Genomic DNA, 8,945 nt, shown 5'->3' with positions numbered 1-8,945 from the left:
GAGATTAAGCTATCTGAACACTTGAGCTTGGGAACCGATGGCACCATCGAAGGTTTTGTGGACCTTGGGAAGTTCACACCAGAGAGTGAGCGCTCCGTAGCATGTGACCATGGCCTTGTAGTATTGTTCGTGCCTTTTACAGGCACGTGGCACCAGATTATTGGTGTGTTCGCATCACGCAGCAATGTGAAGTCCGAGACGTTAGGCAAAATAATCCTCGAAGCAGTAGTCATGAGCGAAAACGCCGGTCTGCACGTAGACTTTATCACCACTGATGGAGCTGCGTGGAACAGAAGCATGTGGCACTCATTCGGCATACACGGCAGGAAAGAAAACACAGTATGTAGAAGGCAGCACCCTACAGACCCAGAACGTTTTCTGCACTTCATCTCGGACTTCCCACACCTTCTTAAATGTGTGAGGAACACCTTTGTTCGAACGGGCGTGAAACTGCCAGAAGGCCATGCCAGTGTTGACCCTATTGACTGTGCCCGGAAGCTTGATGAACAGCATGACACGACTCTCAAAGCCATGCCTCATATTAGCAAATCGGTTGTGCATCCCAATGGCTTTGAGAAAATGAGGGTAAATTATGCAGTGCGGCTTTACAGTGATGAAGTCCTCAGAGGCCTTTTCTTGTACAATGCAACCATCGAAGAAAAGCATGGGAGCACAGCGGCGACAGTCAGCTTTGTGGAAAGAATGAGAAGGCTCATTGAGGCCATGACTTCAAGGTGCAGTTCGGGTGCACTTAAGCCTGGAGGGATGCACGAGAAGTGCATTCAAAACTTCTTGACTTACCTGGACGATTGGGAAACAGCTGCTGGCTCCGGAGGTTTCCTAAGCCGCAGTACAGCCGAGGGGCTTCGTGTTACCTTATCAAGCACGCTACACCTTCTCCGCTACCTGACGATGAAGTTGAACTTCAGCTATATGATGACATGCCGCTTGAGTCAGGACCCCCTGGAGAGGCTGTTTGGAATCGTCCGACAAATGTCTGGATGCAATGATCATCCGACTGCCTCCCAGTTCCTAATCTCGGTCAACACTTTGAGCTTCCAGAATTTGGCAAAACCACCGAAAGGAAGCAATGTGTCCTCAGGACTGCTGAGAAGTCTGCTGGGAGCTGACAACGGAAAGGACCTCACTCCTCGGAGGAAATTAGACGAGCTTCTTGACGTAGGAAACCTTGCCGAAGCACATGAAGTGCTCAATGAATACGGCCACGGCACCGAGCATGCAGACATGGTCGTGCAAAGCAGCGATGCCAGACTCATATTCTACATGGCTGGATATGTGGCAAGAAAAAGCGTTGCAAGCACCAAATGTGCAGAGTGCAGCCAGCAGCTCCTACAAGGCGAGAACGATCCATCTCCAGCTGCAGCATCCCTCACGGCTGCTGTTGACCGAGGAGGCCTGCTGTACCCATCAGTCAAGCTCAATGAACTCGTGACCACTCTCGAGAACACTTTTACCCACTGCTTCAGTGTTACAGAAGTCAAACCTGACAGCATCATGGACTTGGTTTCCTTCTTGCAGTTAAGAAAGCTTACACTTGTTGGCTGCCCTGACCACAGTATGTCCCTCACAAACAAAATTATCAAGTTTTATGTTCTTACTAGGCTCCCCTTTCATGTGAAAGCCCAGAACAGCAAACGAAACGCTAAGCAGGAAAGAATGAAATTGCTGAAGCTTAGACGCGTGCTCTGAGTTTGATATTGTAACTTTAAGCTCTATTGATTTTTTTTGCCGAGTGGAAAGTGATATTGTATGCCTCTTATTACTTAGTGCCAAGCGATGCGCTGTCTGTGTGCAATGTTTCAATGTTTTTAACTACTCCCGAGCGTATGTAAATGTGCGTATTTTTTCATTTTATTTTATTTTACCCTGTATTCCATGACGTGCAATAGATCTTCCTAATAATATGATGTGCAATAAATATTTGTTTTATTTTCCTCGCCCAGAACTTTGGTAATATTTTTTTTAAAAAAACGCCGTCGCCTTGCACTCCAAAACACTGCAGGGATATGGGAACGAAAGCTTTAATTTGCGCAGATTCAACGTCACAGAAGTCTTGCAGCGGCAGCCAATTTCTTTTAATGCTTGAAATGGCGTTCTATCAGCCATCGTCACAGTGAGTTATCTGAATCGCCAATTTATCTGAATCATGCTTCAGCAACAGCATCTTTGAAAGGTCCGCGCGCTCAAGGCGCGCGCGCGTAGCTGGCATCACCATTCCGCCGACAGCGCCACCGCCGCGCTGCTCGAAACGAAGGAGCGGCTCCGAGCTCCCGTTGGCGTCACCTCCCAATTCTAGCCACCATACATGCGGTACACCACAGAGGAAGGTGATACACACGGTGCTAGCGATGACACTGCTGCCGCGTCGCAAATTTCTCTCTCAAAAACTGAAACAAGTCACAAAAATGGCGTTTCCAATTTAGGTTATTTGATAATAAGTATCATCAAAAACGGTTGTAATACACCGCCTATTTGTTAAATATTAAAAAGCTACTTTAACGACGTTGTTTATATTGATGGTGATCTATCCAAACAGCGGAGAAAAAAAAGTTTCGTTTGGCGAGCCATCGCCCAGTCAAGCCAAGCCACTGGATTTGTTCTGTTAGTCCTGTGGATAATGGCGGCGTGCTTGTAGTGCCAGTGCAGATACGATTGTATTTTCTTCCCCAGCTACGGAGGTAAGACAGCTACATTTATTTATTTATTAAGAATACAGTCAAAGACTTCAGAACTTCGTATGAGTGCTACTATGTGTTTCCATCGCAGGTGCCAGCATGCCTAAAGCGAAGGAAAAAGTCTTACACGCGCAAGAAAGCGTCATTGCAAACAGAGGCAATATTTCGGGATTTCGGATTTCAAGCCGGCAGCCAGCCGTCAACGTCTGAAGGAATCGGGAACTTCGAACAATGCAGTAGTGCGTGTGGTACACTACGCGCATGCAGTAACACATGCTGTGCCAGTGAGTGTGCGAGCATTTGCGTGCCTGAGGCTGACGAAAACACTGCGGCTACATCAGCAGCTACTCAGGCGGATTGCTGCAGCTCGGCGCCCCCTGAGGGCAGTTCGCCTTGCGTCACCGAAAGTGACTCAACGGACACATCGCCTACAAAATGTTCACCCTGTTCGTCCACGGGAGCATCGCACACTGAACCCGAAGGCTCGCCAATGCAACTCAGCGATGTGCCTTCTCCTGTAAGCGGAGTCCCGGAGGTACCTGTTTGTTCATCTTCCACTGATGCATTGTCAAAGCACAAAGATTTTGTTGTGTCACTGCGCAGTTGGGCCATCAAAGAAAATGTTACTCATACAGCTTTGTCCGCTCTTCTAAAAATTCTCAAGGTCAGTACTTTCGATTCTCCATCTCTGCCTAGCGGCGCCCATACTCTTCTCGCCACGCCTAGAGATACACAGCGTGCACCTGTTGTCAGTTCAATGGTACCGGGACATTACTGCCACTTTGGGCTACAGAAAAGCCTCGAGAATGCTTTGTCAAAAGCACGTTATGAAGGCAGTCATGTTTCTCTTGCCTTTAACATTGACGGGCTGCCAATTTCCAAAAGCTCCACCATGCAGTTGTGGCCCATACAGTGCATGATCCGTGAAGATCGAAGAATACCACCCTTTGTAGTTGGAATTTTCGCAGGCCCAGGAAAGCCAGCTTCAGCCAATGAGTTTCTCAACAAACTTGTCAGTGACCTGCAACAGCTTCTTTCCCAAGGAATGATTTTTCATGGGCACCTAATTGATGTTTCTTTGAAGTGTTTTGTTTTGGATGCCCCAGCATGATCATTTGTGTTTCAGATTAAAGGACATACAGGTTATTCTGGGTGTCCTAAGTGCACAGCTGAGGGGACATGCAGAAACAGTCGACTCAGCTTCCCTACTACGTCATCCACTTTGCGTACGGATGATTCTTTCAGGCGTCAGATTGACTCTGACCATTACCGGGGCGCATCAGTATTAACATCACTGCCCATAGACTGTGTGACCTCTGCACCACTGGACTATATGCACCTGTTGTGTTTGGGGATTGCAAAAAAGCTGCATAATGCTTGGATAAGTGGTCCTTTAGACAAAACGCCTTGGGCCTGCAAAGCGCAGACAATTCTCTCACCTTAATGTGTTGTTAGCACCATATGTGCCGAAAGAATTTGATCGCAAGCCAAGAAGTTTATCTGAAGCTGACCGCTGGAAAGCTACAGAATTCAGGCTCCTCCTCCTGTATAGCGGGCCTCTAGTGCTCAGACCTGTTCTAGCTCCTTCTCTTTACAGGAACTTCATGGCACTACATTGTGCAACTTATATTCTTTCAAATGCCAGCCTGTGCCAGCAGCATCTTGATTATGCAGAGTCCCTTCTACAGCACTTTGTAAAAGGTTTTGCACAGTTGTATGGAAGTGACCAGGTTTCCTATAATATTCACTGCTTATTACATCTTGGAAATGATGTACGCAAGCACAGACCCCTGGACACTTTCAGTGCATTTCCATTCGAGAACAATATGCAGTTCCTCAAGCGGCTTCTGAAAAGCCACAAAACTCTACTTGCCCAACTATACAATCGCTTGAAGGAGCGAGATGGAGAGGTAGCTGATCTTTCATCTTTTGACAAAATTAAGTTTTCAAAAGAACATTCAGATGTACCCCTTCTACCCGCCTGTGAACCACCCTTGTACAAACAGGCTACATTTGATAGCTTCATGCTTAGTGTAGAGGTTCCTAACAACTGCTGCATGATAGATTCTTCTGTCATTATTGTAGAGAGTTTTGCAAGATTGAGAGGTATGCAGGTGCCCTGCATCATTGCCCGTGAATTCAAAGTAAAAGAAAACTTGTATGAGAAGCCATTTATTTCTTGCACCATTGATGTTTTTGTGGTTTCACAGCTTTCTGGTGTTAAATGTTGGCCATTAAGAAATGTACGCAAGGTTGCTAGGTTACCCTGGCACGGAAAATTTGTTACTATTCCACTGCTTCATCTGTCTTGAGGGCACTAAAAGAAGAATTGATTGCATTTAGGATAGATTACCCTTCAACAGTTTTTGACACACCGATTTGCTATGAAGAGATGTTTTGTTTTCTTAAAGGGGAACTCCGGTGCATTTTCGACCATACTGAGATAATGCTGTTTTCAAATAGTATTGACAATCCTGCAAAGGCTAAGGTGGTTATTTTGCCCAGGTACTCGTCAGTAATTTTATTTAAGCAATAAGCGACAAGTCAAAACAAAGACCAAAATGGGAAGCTGCTCTGTCATCCATGGTGGGTATCAGATGACGTCTCGAGAATTCGTCGCTGATGACGTCACGAGATCGGCTACACCCCGCCACGGCTTGCTAGGGTGCACACATAGCTCACAATCCTCTTCTGATGCGCGAAAAGCAAGTTGGCGATATCGACGCAGAAGCAAGCTGTGCCAGAGCGTCTGAACTTACTAGTGACAAGTTCAGCAATGATTGCAGCTACTATCTCAGCGCAGAAGCATCGCTTTTTGATTTCAACCCGCCGGCGCGTGAAGCATCTGACATGCTCTGAATCGATTTTCTTGTTGCTCAATATTGTAAGACCGACATCAACGATGACGAACACGCTGTATACAGCTGACAAAACTGAACTGTGCTAGCGTTGTCACCTCGTAGAAGAAAGCGCACGTTGCATCTGTCTGCTAGGGAATGCAGGGTTTTCCAAAAAGAGTAGGCTCTTACGTCACATGCACAGGGTGGCCTGCTTTTACTAGTGTGATTGCAGAATCGGCTACTAATTTTAAAATTTGTTTTCCAAGAAACTGAATGACTTAGGGTGCATAATTTGGCACATATTATCACGGTACCAATGAAAACACATGTTTAAAGTTTTATTGAAACCAGTTAATATCGAAAAAACGCCGGAGTTCCCCTTTAAGTGGTTGTTACATGAAAGTTTTAATTTGTTGTTTTCTTGCGTTAAATGATATGTGGGCTTTAACATCCCGAAACCACCATATGATTATGAGAGACGCCGTAGTGGAGGGCTCCGGAAATTTCGACCACCTGGGATTCATTAACGTGCCCCCAAATCTGAGCACACGGGCGTACATTTCCGCTTCCATCGGAAATGCAGCAGCCACAGCCGGGATTCGATCCCGCGACCTGCGGGTCAGCAGCTGAGTACCTTAGACACTATACCACCGTTGCGTTAAATGTTAAGCCAAGCCCTGCTGATCCTAAAAAATAAGTGTAAGTGCTCCCTGAAAAAGTAATTACAACATGTTATTAAAAACTAGTCTTGGTTCCTACTGTACTCTCAAGTCGCGATATGAGCTCTTCACATGCTGGAGCAAGAAATTGTGATGTTCCCATGGCCAGGCGAGTATCCTGTATGATGTCGCCAGAATTAGTACTGTAGCCTGACGTCAAGCAATTGTCGATGTCGCGAGGTGCAGCTTGAAAAAATTGGCTTTACTAGTAATGAGGGGAAAATGGCACTAAATTGGGACGAAGAAAGAATGACCGCACAACACTGAGGAACAATGGAACTGAGGAACAACTGTGTGTGTGTTTATTACACGGGAAAATATAGAGCTGCAAAAACAAATAGGACTACAACACTTGCTCATAAAGATGAAAAGCAAGATGAATCTCTCACGAGTCAAAATGTCCAAAGTTAACAGCTCAGAAACATGTTCTCTTTTTCGAGGAGGGCAAGTGGAGGCTCACTGACACACGTGTCCTTTCTTCCTAATATGGAAGGCTTCGTTGATTTCGCACTCGATCTTGTTACGATATCGTGAAAGCATCTTTCAATTATGGAAGAGCTGGGTGCAGCTGCACGAGGAACAATGGGCTGCTAAGGTGCTGCTTGTTGAAGTCTTGAGATTGAACGAGTGCTCATTCAGGTGATCGTTCAAACATTGACTGGTCTGTCCAGCATAGGTGTAGCCACATGACAACGGAATGTCATAATACATTGTTAATGCATTCCTCGTACTGTGTCCTGTGCTTCTTTATGCACGCATGCTCTTTGGGGTTACTTTACTTTTTCGCATAGGCTGCCGAGAAAGCCTTACGCCTGCTTTGCTAACGATCTTGAGTCCATGGCTCGCACCGCGTGCGTAAGGGATGGCGGAAATTTTTTGTCTTGTGCTGGGTATTTTCTGGTGCTTTGCTCAGCACAGGAAGGACAATAAATTTTTTGTCGTCTCTTAGGTACATAGTTTGAGTCATGCGCTCATGCAAATCGTGTATCAACTGGCCCTTCAAGACACCCTTCTGGCTTTGATTCCCAAATAATCTATCTCGGCATTTGCCGTACTTCACACTTGCTCCGAGCTATCTCTATACACAGGAGATTTGTAGGGCAGAGTAAACTGTCCTTCGGAAAAAATGGTGGCACTACCCCTTTAATATGACAGTTATTTGGTCACCATATTGTGCTAGCAGTGAAACAAAACAGCCACTATTGTGCAATAAACATTCACATTCTCCAAAGATAAAGAGGTGTATTGGTTGTGCTTGAATTAAAACTGATGTCTATGTGAGGACTGTTCATAGTGTGTAAGAGATATCCATGTCATAGGGGTATCTTAATTGTCCCATTGCATTGTTCTATGTAGAGCTCTAAAATGCTTCTGGGCGAATGACAGTTTTATGTATGATTAATGTTTATTGTACTTAATAAACAATAAAACTGTGCCATCCATTTTCAGCATGTGATGGAATTGAGCCCTGTGCTTTCCATGATGTGAATTTGTCTTATACATTTTTTTGGTATTTCCTATTTCATGTTTGTTTTTGTATTTTTGCAACAGTCATATTTGTTGCCTGTTCTGCAGTATTGTATTGGAATGGTGTTTTGCATCATACTGGATTTTGTCAGTTTTTAACCTAAACCTTTTTTATTTCTTGCTAAATGTTCTTGACATTTTTTGTTTGTACCAAAGCTTGTGTCTTTATGACCCTGTAAGTTTTAATTTTGATATTACAAAATGAAATAATCACAGTTAACTTCTTTCATTGTATTACCTTCACTGCTAGAATTGTGTGGAGCTGTGCTTCTATTCTCATCATTGTGTTCACACTTTAACTTGAACATCGTACTTGATTTAATTAGTGTTTGCTTAATTTATTTATTCATTATTACTAGAGTACATGATTTGACCTAATGATAATAAACATTTTATTGCATCTGAGACCTTGTGTGAGCCCAATCTTCTTACGCTTTAGCACTTGTTCCTGGGCAAGTTGATGCCTAAGTTTGCCAAACATATGTTATTCGGTTTTATCGATGGTAAAAGCTTGAAAACTAATAAGCTTCTAAGCATGCACAGTGGCATGAAAGTTCGCTGTACTCTTTTACGTCGCTGTGCATGATTGTTTTTTCTAGCTTATACTATGAATAAACAGCTGGTAATTGGCACTCCGGATCCCTAGTCGTCACCTTATTTGTGTCCATGAATCTTGTTTTAATTTAGCATTGCACCAGAAATAATTTTAGCGCTTTGATATTTAATCTGCAGCAAAAGGGTTCTTGTGAAAGACGTTCAAGCGTCAATTGCGAGAGTGCACAAAACCTCAAGGACCCTCGATATTACCACACACACACACATATATATATATAGCTAGGTATTTGTGCTCACTCAACATCAGCCTCGGACAGGCCGCATGGACATTCAAAGGACCATTAGGGGGTAGATTATTTATGCACAATGATTAAGAAATAAATATACATATCTATTATGAACATATATGTACCTGTGTATATGTATAATATATCCCCTGATGGTCCTTTTAATGTCCGTGTCGGCTGTCCAAGACGGATGACGAGCGAACGTACAAATTTGTTACCTTTGTACATTCACAGTATGTCCATTGGACGTACATTGTACGTCCGCGGATATCTGATGGATGTCCGGAATATCCGAGACGGACGTCCCGACGTATTCCTAAC

At 44.3% G+C, this 8,945-nt stretch overlaps 1 long non-coding RNA gene across 1 annotated transcript; it reads left to right on the top strand.

Annotated features, from left to right (window-relative positions):
• Positions 1-2,571: 2,571 nt before the first annotated feature.
• LOC119180711 (uncharacterized) lies at positions 2,572-8,187 on the top strand. Its single transcript, XR_012888658.1, has 2 exons — positions 2,572-2,699; positions 2,788-8,187. It is a non-coding gene; the product is annotated as an uncharacterized LOC119180711 (long non-coding RNA).
• The last annotated feature ends 758 nt before the right edge of the window (positions 8,188-8,945 follow it).

The sequence above is a fragment of the Rhipicephalus microplus genome, unplaced genomic scaffold (genome assembly GCF_043290135.1).
Source record: "Rhipicephalus microplus isolate Deutch F79 unplaced genomic scaffold, USDA_Rmic scaffold_14, whole genome shotgun sequence".
Taxonomy (NCBI): domain Eukaryota; kingdom Metazoa; phylum Arthropoda; class Arachnida; order Ixodida; family Ixodidae; genus Rhipicephalus; species Rhipicephalus microplus.
The sequence above is the reverse complement of the archived record's forward strand: the minus strand, read 5'-3'. Positions and strand labels throughout refer to the sequence as shown.